The sequence below is a fragment of the Pantherophis guttatus genome, chromosome 5 (assembly GCF_059756535.1).
Source record: "Pantherophis guttatus breed Tessera chromosome 5, ASM5975653v1, whole genome shotgun sequence".
NCBI classification, from domain to species: Eukaryota; Metazoa; Chordata; class Lepidosauria; order Squamata; family Colubridae; genus Pantherophis; species Pantherophis guttatus.
In genome coordinates, this window is record NC_142067.1 from 72034362 (window position 1) to 72043156 (window position 8795).

The 8795-nt window shown below is 40.1% G+C and overlaps 1 protein-coding gene across 2 annotated transcripts in view; it reads right to left on the bottom strand.

Annotated features, from left to right (window-relative positions):
• IL1RAPL1 (interleukin 1 receptor accessory protein like 1) overlaps positions 1 to 2177 on the bottom strand; it is a 2053286-nt gene extending 2051109 nt beyond the window's left edge. Inside the window, exon 1 of one of the 2 annotated variants that reach the window (XM_087895235.1) lies at positions 1075 to 2177. The gene's annotated coding sequence lies outside the window, so the exon portion shown is untranslated. Of the gene's footprint in view, positions 1 to 1070 lie in introns of both variants that reach the window. The other variant, XM_087895234.1, reaches the window with a different exon arrangement.
• Positions 2178 to 8795: the final 6618 nt, after the last annotated feature.

Below are 8795 nucleotides of genomic sequence, written 5' to 3' on the forward strand. Positions count from 1 at the left end.
TTTTCAAGCAGCATATATGTTACACCACATCCATTAAGAGTGAACCATTAACCATACATGGGAGTCTACATTCTAGCACACACTGTATAAGTTTAGCATTGCAGTGCAGTGTATTGTACCACGTCATCACTATTGATTTCCACAGTCCTTCCTCTCTTCCTCTGATCAAAATGAATTTACATAAAAAGGTTGAGCAATGGATATTGCTTTGCACCAAGGGAATATTAGTTATGATGTCTTTCTGATCTACCAAGGCCCTGGATACATTTGCCCCAGTAAGCTTTGGGCAAAGCTGCTGAGGTCATATCACTTTTTACTGATCTCCAGCTCTCTTGCACGTGGGCTGGGAGTCAGGGTATCAAGTCATAACTATTTGGACAAGAAATGACAATGTTTTCCCAGAAAGGGGGACTACAAAGCAGCAGAGAACCATCATAAATAGTATGTGTCTTTTTTAAAGAAAAGAAGCGTTCATTGGTCAAATTTCCCAGCAATGTCAGGCTCCAGTATTAATTCCCACTCCCTCATAATGCCAATGAATGCAGATTAGGCTCTTTAAACTTCTGCAACTTGATCAAAGAGAGAGCTGTCAATGTCTAGTGCAGTTCTAAGATAACACTGCACAGAGCTTTGGGGGAAAATAAAACAATCCATTTTACATTAAAAAGGGTCCATCACGGAGTGCTCTTCTGACTGCTATACATTTTGTTCTATTCCAAAATACGTCACACAGAGAAGATGGAAAGGACTTAAAAGAATGTCTACCCAGACTGCAAACAGGCTGATTTTCCATCTCAGGTGGCGAGTTGGCTTGCCCATGCTTTGATTTATCACAAAATACACTCTCCAAAATACCTACTGCAGTTCTTTTACTGAACTAATAATAGAGCATTCTCTCTTTCTCCCTGTGACACACACATAAACACAGACACACATACACAAGCAAGTAAAATGCAGCAATCATGAAAGTAGCAATTCAATCACAAGCTGCCAAGTTTAGCAATATCTCTGATTAGTTTTTACATAGGTTTGGGGAAAGCGGGGAAGGAGGAAAGAGAAGGTTATCTTACCCACCACAGTCTTGTAAAAAATTTTCTCCCGGTATCAGTGAGTAAGATTAGTACTGATCATCACAATACGTAGTCACGGAACCCACGGTGTTTTAGAACTCCTCTGGATTCTTTTTTCCTAATTCTAACAATTAAGAAGGGAAAAGAGATGCCCATTTACAAGCGCCAAATTCACCATCCAAGCAGATAATTCCATGTAGAGCTAGAGATCCCTTGCAAGATTTGCTTCCTGCTTGTCCTCAAAGTGGCCAGGTTGTTCACCGATGGTACAATCCAGGTGAGAACCCCAAATTAAAATTAGCCGAGAAAATAAAAGGCAAAAGAAGGCGGAAAAGCTTGCTAGAAGCAGGTGAAGAGGACGAAAAGATCGATGAGCTAAGAAGTCTACGAGCACAAGAAAGGACAAGAAAGGAAGTCCTGGGTTATGAGCATGGAGCCTTTTCAAAATTTCTCGAAACACATGTAAAAATTCCAAAGCAACCGCACAGCCATAAGAAGCCCGAATCCCGGGTATATTCCAAGTATCCTTCAATAACGAATTCGACGGGGTTTTCCTTGCACTATACAGCTATGTGGAAAGCAAGCAGCTCCTGCTGTTTCAGAAGATGTCTCCTGGGTCCTAAAATTCTCGATCAGCAAAAGGCTTCTTAAAAAAAAAAGGAAAACGGAAGGGAGGAGAAACCCCACAGTTGTCCGTTTTCCTTGAATGATGATAATATTCGATGAAAATGACAAATCAACAAACCAAAAGAACAAGCATGAGAAAAAATGTCAATCCACTCTGAATAGTCTATCTAATGCAGGCAACAAAGGAGGGATAAAAAGAGGGAGCAGGAGAGAACGAAAGAGGACGAACAGAAACTGCAATGCAATGCATAAATGATTCCAGTGTTTCTACAAAATCGGTTCATTTGACTGAATGCATTCTCTGCTTTGCTGCAAGTCATAAAGAAACTGTTAGTGCCACCCAATGGATAATTCAGTCCTAACTAATCCACACCAGATTGCCTCTGCAAAGCCTTCAGAGAGAAGAGGCAAAAGGGTTGAGGAAAGGGACAGTAAAGAGAGAATCGTTGCTACCCACTTGTTTCGGGGACAGATAATCATAACAGGTCCTTTGTCCTCCGCCCCACCCTATCCAATCACATGGAAATGAACACCGAAGATAATACGTCGGGAGGAAACGCTTGATGTAGAAGTTCGACATTGATCAGCTAAGCAGCCTTCCTCCAGAAATTTCTCTAGTGAAGGGTTGTTTTAAAAAGCGATGATGCATTATCTATTCTTGGATATGTGTGTTTCTGTATAAAGCAAACTGTGGGACTTGCTGTTGCCATGGGATCTTCTTTGTGTGAACTCTCTGAACGGTGTGGGAGCAATTTTTTTTTTTTTTAAAAAAGCCCCTTTCCTTCTTTTACAAATTCTAAAAGCAGGTAATAAACTCTTGCTGCATTATTGCCAATGAAGACATTCAGAAGCTGCAAGGTGTACCTAATTAAGAATTTTAATTACTTCACCAAAATATACCCATTTGCAGATGTTTAGAAAGTTAAACTGTTCTGCTAAATTTTACACTTGAAAATTCACATTCTCCTCTCTATCCTCCACCCTCAATATCTAGATATAGATAGAAAAACCCGGATGCTTTCTACATGAGTAAATATATGTGGGAAGTAGACATAAAGGAGAAAGAAAGGAAAGACTGCAGGTTTAAACTTACTGATTTGCAAATATGTATAATAAAGTCAAAGGAATTTCTGGGAAACACAATTATAATCAAATTAGAAGAATTCCTCAGTGATTCTCATTCTTCCCATCAGCATGCTTTTAATTTCCATTTTATATTTTTTACAATCAGGGTTCCTGTGGTAAATACCGTGGCTTGAAATGCAGTGATTGAACTGATGCAGCTTTTGCTTCATACACATAAGTTGTCATAAACTCTTCATGTGGTTGATCCATTATGTAGCAGATACAAAAATAAAGCTTTTCTCAAAATTAATGACACGTTTTTTCTTATTGAATTATTAAGATAAAGTAAGGAAATACAAGATCTCTGCTAGGAAAAAAGTTACAACCTTGACATGGATTGTTCAGAAATTATCATAAGATGTTTAGAATAAAAGCTTTAATCTTCCTTGATTGTATTAAAATTTCCTTCCTTCCTTCCTTCCTTCCTTCCTTCCTTCCTTCCTTCCTTCCTTCCTTCCTTCCCCCCTCTCAGAAAGAAAGAAAGAAAAAAAGAAAAAGTGTTTCCTCTGTTATTGACCTTCATGTATAAATGAATCTTCTAAATAAGTTATTTTACAGATGTTATTGTTATAGAAATGAGGAGCTGAAGCACATTCCTGGGTCAAACAGATCCATTTATTTGCACAAGGGTTCAGTGCTATGTTTGATTGTTGCAACCTGAACAATAATAATTATGAATCTACGACTTAAATATGTTTTCAAGACAAAGAGTTCTATGAGCCTTCCCGGCTTCCATATATGGTTACATTAAAAATACATTTCACTTACATTACACTTTACTAATTATCAAACCATTACATACTACTTAATACAATTATTTAGGCTACACTATTTCACTAATCCATCATTAAACCATTACAACTTTAACTAACCCATCACTTTATGTTTTACAACTGTCCTTTAAGTGCTGTAATGTTTAAATGCAGAAATTATGACTATACTTTAAACAATAAGTAACCTTTTGTATCCCCTGTATCCGTCCAGATGTTCACATTTGATTCTGTTAAGAAGATGTATAGAATCATTATCTCATTATCCCCCCCAATGGAAGTTTTTCCATGCATAAACTTTCATTACTGCTTACACAACACTCTATGTCTTCTAATACACAAAGCTAATATATAATATTCCACACAATACACAACATATGATTAATCTAGGCAAGATAGTACTTTCTCCATTCTTTTCCAGACCCCATTTCGACATACATGTCTGTATCACGAACTTTTTCTTCAATAAAGCGCTCTGTTAACACGAACGCCTTCTCCTTTTGTATCTCTTTCACTGCTCTGATAGATAGCTGTCTCAGCACAGGGATGGCACAAGGAATAAAAGCCAAGCCTGCCACAGCACAAATCAACAGAAACAACATTTGTTTAATCCACCCGGATCCAGGCACCCAAGAAAACCACATGTCCGGTGTTTGTAATCTTTGACATATCTTGGATGCCCTATCCTGTAATTCCTTAGCAATTCCTCTGACCACACCTGATTTATTCACGTAGAAGCAACAATCTTCTCCCAGAAATACACACACACCTCCTCTCTCTGCGGTTAGGAGGTCTAAGGCACGTCGGTTTTGTAAGACCACTGCAGCCAATGAGTCTATCTGATCTTGGACCTCGACTAAAGTCCCAGCTATTTGATTCAAGCTTCCTTGAAATTCTTCTGATAATTGCTGAAACTGAACTACTGAGTGTGTTAAACCACTTATCCCTGTTCCCACTGCAGTTCCTATTCCCATGATTACTAATAGTGGGATTAGGATTGGTACCCGTTTTTGAACATGTCCCATGAGAGGAACAGGGATGGTATGTTCTCCACTGACAACACCTATTTTAGGAAACAGATGTACTAGTGTGCATGTTCCAGTCCAATTTGTTGGTAAACATAAATACGCATCTTTCCCACAATAAAAGAAAACTCCCTTTTCCCCTACACACACGCCTATGTTTATGGAGAAAGCATGGGCTCGATGGTACTTTTCATTAGTCCATACTCCCAAAGTCCCTACTACAAACATTCTGGCCAGGGGCTGTAATGGGACTTCTAGTGAAGGGTCCCTTTGCTTATCTCTGATGATTGGGCCTTCTAGAAGATATCGGGAAGTATTATTCCCAGGGGGAAAGATGATACATAGGCCAGTGTTGGATCTAATGGAGAGCCAGATAGGGAAACGAGGGGGTTGGAATGGACTGGGGCACCTTTCCAGGGAGGCATTCCCGGATCCCTTCCATCCTCCCCATCTTGTGACTGTGGCAGTAGGTGGTAGTGAGAAAGTGACTTTATGACGAGATGAGTGATGTGCAGAAGGAAAAATAATAATAATAATAATAGTAATAGTAATAATAATAATAATAATAATAATAATAATAATAATAATAATAATAATAATAATAATAATAATAATTTTATTTCTATACCGCCCTTCTCCCGAAGGACTCAGGGCGGTGTACAGCCTATTTAAAACCACAGACAAAACAATGATATAAAATTTAAAATAATTAAATAAGTGGCTCAAATTTAAAACCCCAATAAATTTAAATACCCCAATTTAAAACTATTGTGTTGATAGTCCGGCCTGGCGGAACAACAGGGTCTTCAATGCGCAGCGAAACACCCGGAGGTCGGAGATCTTACGAATTTCCGGGGGCAGTTCGTTCCACAGGGCTGGGACTCCCACAGAGAAGGCCCTCCCCCTGGGCGTCGCCAGCCGACATAACTTGGCTGATGGCACCCTGAGGAGACCCTCTCTGTGGGAACGAACTGGTCGGTGGGAGGCTATTGGTGGCAGAAGACGGTCTCGGAGGCACCCGGGTCCTATGCCATGGAGCGCTTTAAAGGTGGTAACCAACACCTTGAATCGCACCCGGAAGACCACCGGGAGCCAGTGCAGCTCGCGCAGGAGGGGTGTCACATGGGCATAATGGGTTGCGCCCATAACCACCCGCGCGGCCGCATTCTGGACCAGTTGGACCAGATCTTTGGTTAGTTTTACATCCATAAGGTCTGTTTTAGGACCAAAGGAAATTTCTGATGGACATTGTTCTTCTGTGAGGGATCCTACAGGCCTACCAGGTTTCTGATATCTCTTTACACACAGTGAAGGTGTTCCTATGAGTTCCACACCAGTGGCTATTGGGCCAGCAATAGGGAGGCGGCTTTTTCCCAGCCGTTGGAATGCCTTATAAAAACCTCCTTGTATTGGAGATACTGGTGCTTTATTCCTACTATCTTTTTCAAGGACTATTGTAGCCTTTATCCTTGCCCAGAGTTGTGGTTTGACAGGAACTGCATGATAAGATGAGGGGCTGGCAGATAAACACAACCAGCATTTTTCACTGAGGCTAGGGTCATACTGATTAACAAGGTCTTGACCCACTTCCAGGATCCTTGATATGTAGTCTCCTCTTCTTAGTTGTTGCATGGGCCCATTCTCCTTTTCTATTTCCCCAGGTACTGGGATTGTTAAACTCTTGACCTCAGGTTTAGGAGTGGGTTTTGGTCTAAGGCTCCCTCCCCACCTTATGATACCACGCTGTTGGCGGGAGCGGACTTTACCCATAGGGTCCCCATTCAGTGTCCTGATGCTGTTGTTTCCCCTGGGATTCTTGACATCTTTAATTCCTTCTACAGGGACAAGGGGAATTTCTTGAACATCCACACAACATGGGGAACTACTGTTCAAGCTAGCATCACTCACTAGACCCTTGGCTAATAGTACCCACAACCTCAAATAAATCATAGTGACTTTATTCCCACACCCACAGGGCCTTAAGAGAGCAAGACCCAAAGTTTACAAGTTCACCAGGTCGGTCAGGAAGAGCTGTAGAAGTATATGTAACTTGGGTGAGGTCAATATCAGTTGGATCCCGGGGTTTCCCACAGAGCAGGTCCTTATACATATAATAATAATAATAATAATAATAATAATAATAATAATAATAATAATAATAATAATAATAATAATAATAATAACAACAACAACAACAACAACAACAACAACAACAACAATAATAATAATAATAACCCCTCCAAGGAGCTCTACCTTGTCGTGGTGGAGGGGCTTGCGTGCTCTAGTGATCCTAAGGGCTATGCTGAACAGGTGCAACCATATCAGACAGACCTTAGGTGAAGGGCCAGACAAAATCTGCTCCACAACCCATTCAAATATGGTGAATACAGAAAAAATGAAATTTATGTCGGCTGAACCATCGCCCGGATTAACAAGGGTTCCATTGGATGCTATGGCTCCTGGGCATTCTACGCAAAATGAGTTACAGGGCTCAACTCCCTCTGCTAGGCAACCAGGGCATGGAGCTGACAAGCTACTGGAAGAAAAACCCAAAAAGCGAAAAATCTGGACCAGGGAAGAAAACACCTCTATTATGAAAGCTTACTATCAGTCTGAACCAGCAAAACATGGATTTCAAAAAAGAATGTATCAGATTTGGAAGATGAACCATACGGACTGTGACACCAGTGAACAAAGGTTAATGGACCAACGACGTGTAATCCTAAACCACAAATTTTTCACTACAGAAGAATTAATAGCAATAGAAGAGAAAGCAATTAATGGTCTGAGTACAACAACAAAGAGGAGTAACATCAAGAATGATTTCCAGACTCAAAAGCAAATTGAGGAAGAAAGGGAAGAAGAGGATACTGAAATGGATGAAGATAAAGAACAAGGAAGCACTAAAGAACAAACACCAACAGATAGTGCTCAATTAGCTGGAAAAATAAAGCACCAAATGGAAGATGATGAAAGAACACGTTTGCCAAAGCTGAACCAAGTGAACCGGAAAGAATTGAGAAATGTACTAAAAAAGGTCAATGAGGCTGTGCAAACTATTCGAACCACTACATTAGCCGAAACTAACCAACTGATGTATGCAGCAGCTGTCATAACCACCAAAGAACTGGGGTTGAAAATACAAAAGAACCAAAGAGGCAAGAAGGGGAAGCCTAAGTGGAAAATTCAGTTAGAATTGAAGATCAAAAAAGTACGTGGAGATTTGAGCAACTTGAAGAACCTAAGGCAAGGTCAACTAAAGAACAAGCAGGTCAAAAGCAGCCTGGAAGCAAGATACAATCTAAGGAATAAGGAGATTGCAATAGTAATTGAAGAGCTGAAGCAGAGGGTTGTTGCCATCGCTGAAAAGATTAAAAGGTATGAAAACCAAGTAACTCAGTTCAAGGAAAACTCACAGTTCAGAGCAAATCAGCACCAGTTTTATAAGAATTTAGAAAATGGAAATGGAGTAACAACAAATGAAAAGCCTGATAAAGAGAAAGCTCTGAAATTCTGGAAGAATTTGTGGGAAAACAACAAGAAGCACAACAGAAATGCAAAATGGATCAAACAGGTTGAGGACTCTATTAAAATGCATAAAATGGAAGACGTGAAAATAACAAAAGCAATGGTGCAAAGACAGTCAAGAAAAGTGAAGAACTGGAGTGCACCTGGACCGGATGAGCTGCATGGCTTCTGGTTAAAGGCACTTACAAGTCTGCACAAAAGATTGGCAACCCAGATGAACCAGATCCTAAAAACACCTGAAAATGATGGATGGATGACAACTGGAAGGACATTTTTGATCCAAAAAGATAAAGAAAAAGGAAAGGACCCTGGAAACTATAGGCCAATCACCTGCTTGCCAACAACATACAAGCTTCTTACTGGTATCATTGCAAACCAAATCTATGGATACCTGGAAAGAAATAACTTGCTTCCTGTAGAACAGAAAGGATGCTGCAAAAACTCAAGAGGAACAAAAGATCAATTGCTGATCGACAAGCTAATCCTAAAGAACTCAAAGAAAAGATGAACCAACCTGTTCATGGCTTGGATAGACTATAAGAAAGCATTTGATTCAGTTCCCCATAGCTGGATCAAGAAATGCCTGGAAATATTAGGCATCAGCAGCAACATACAAAAATTCATGGAATCTTCAATGAACCTCTGGAAAA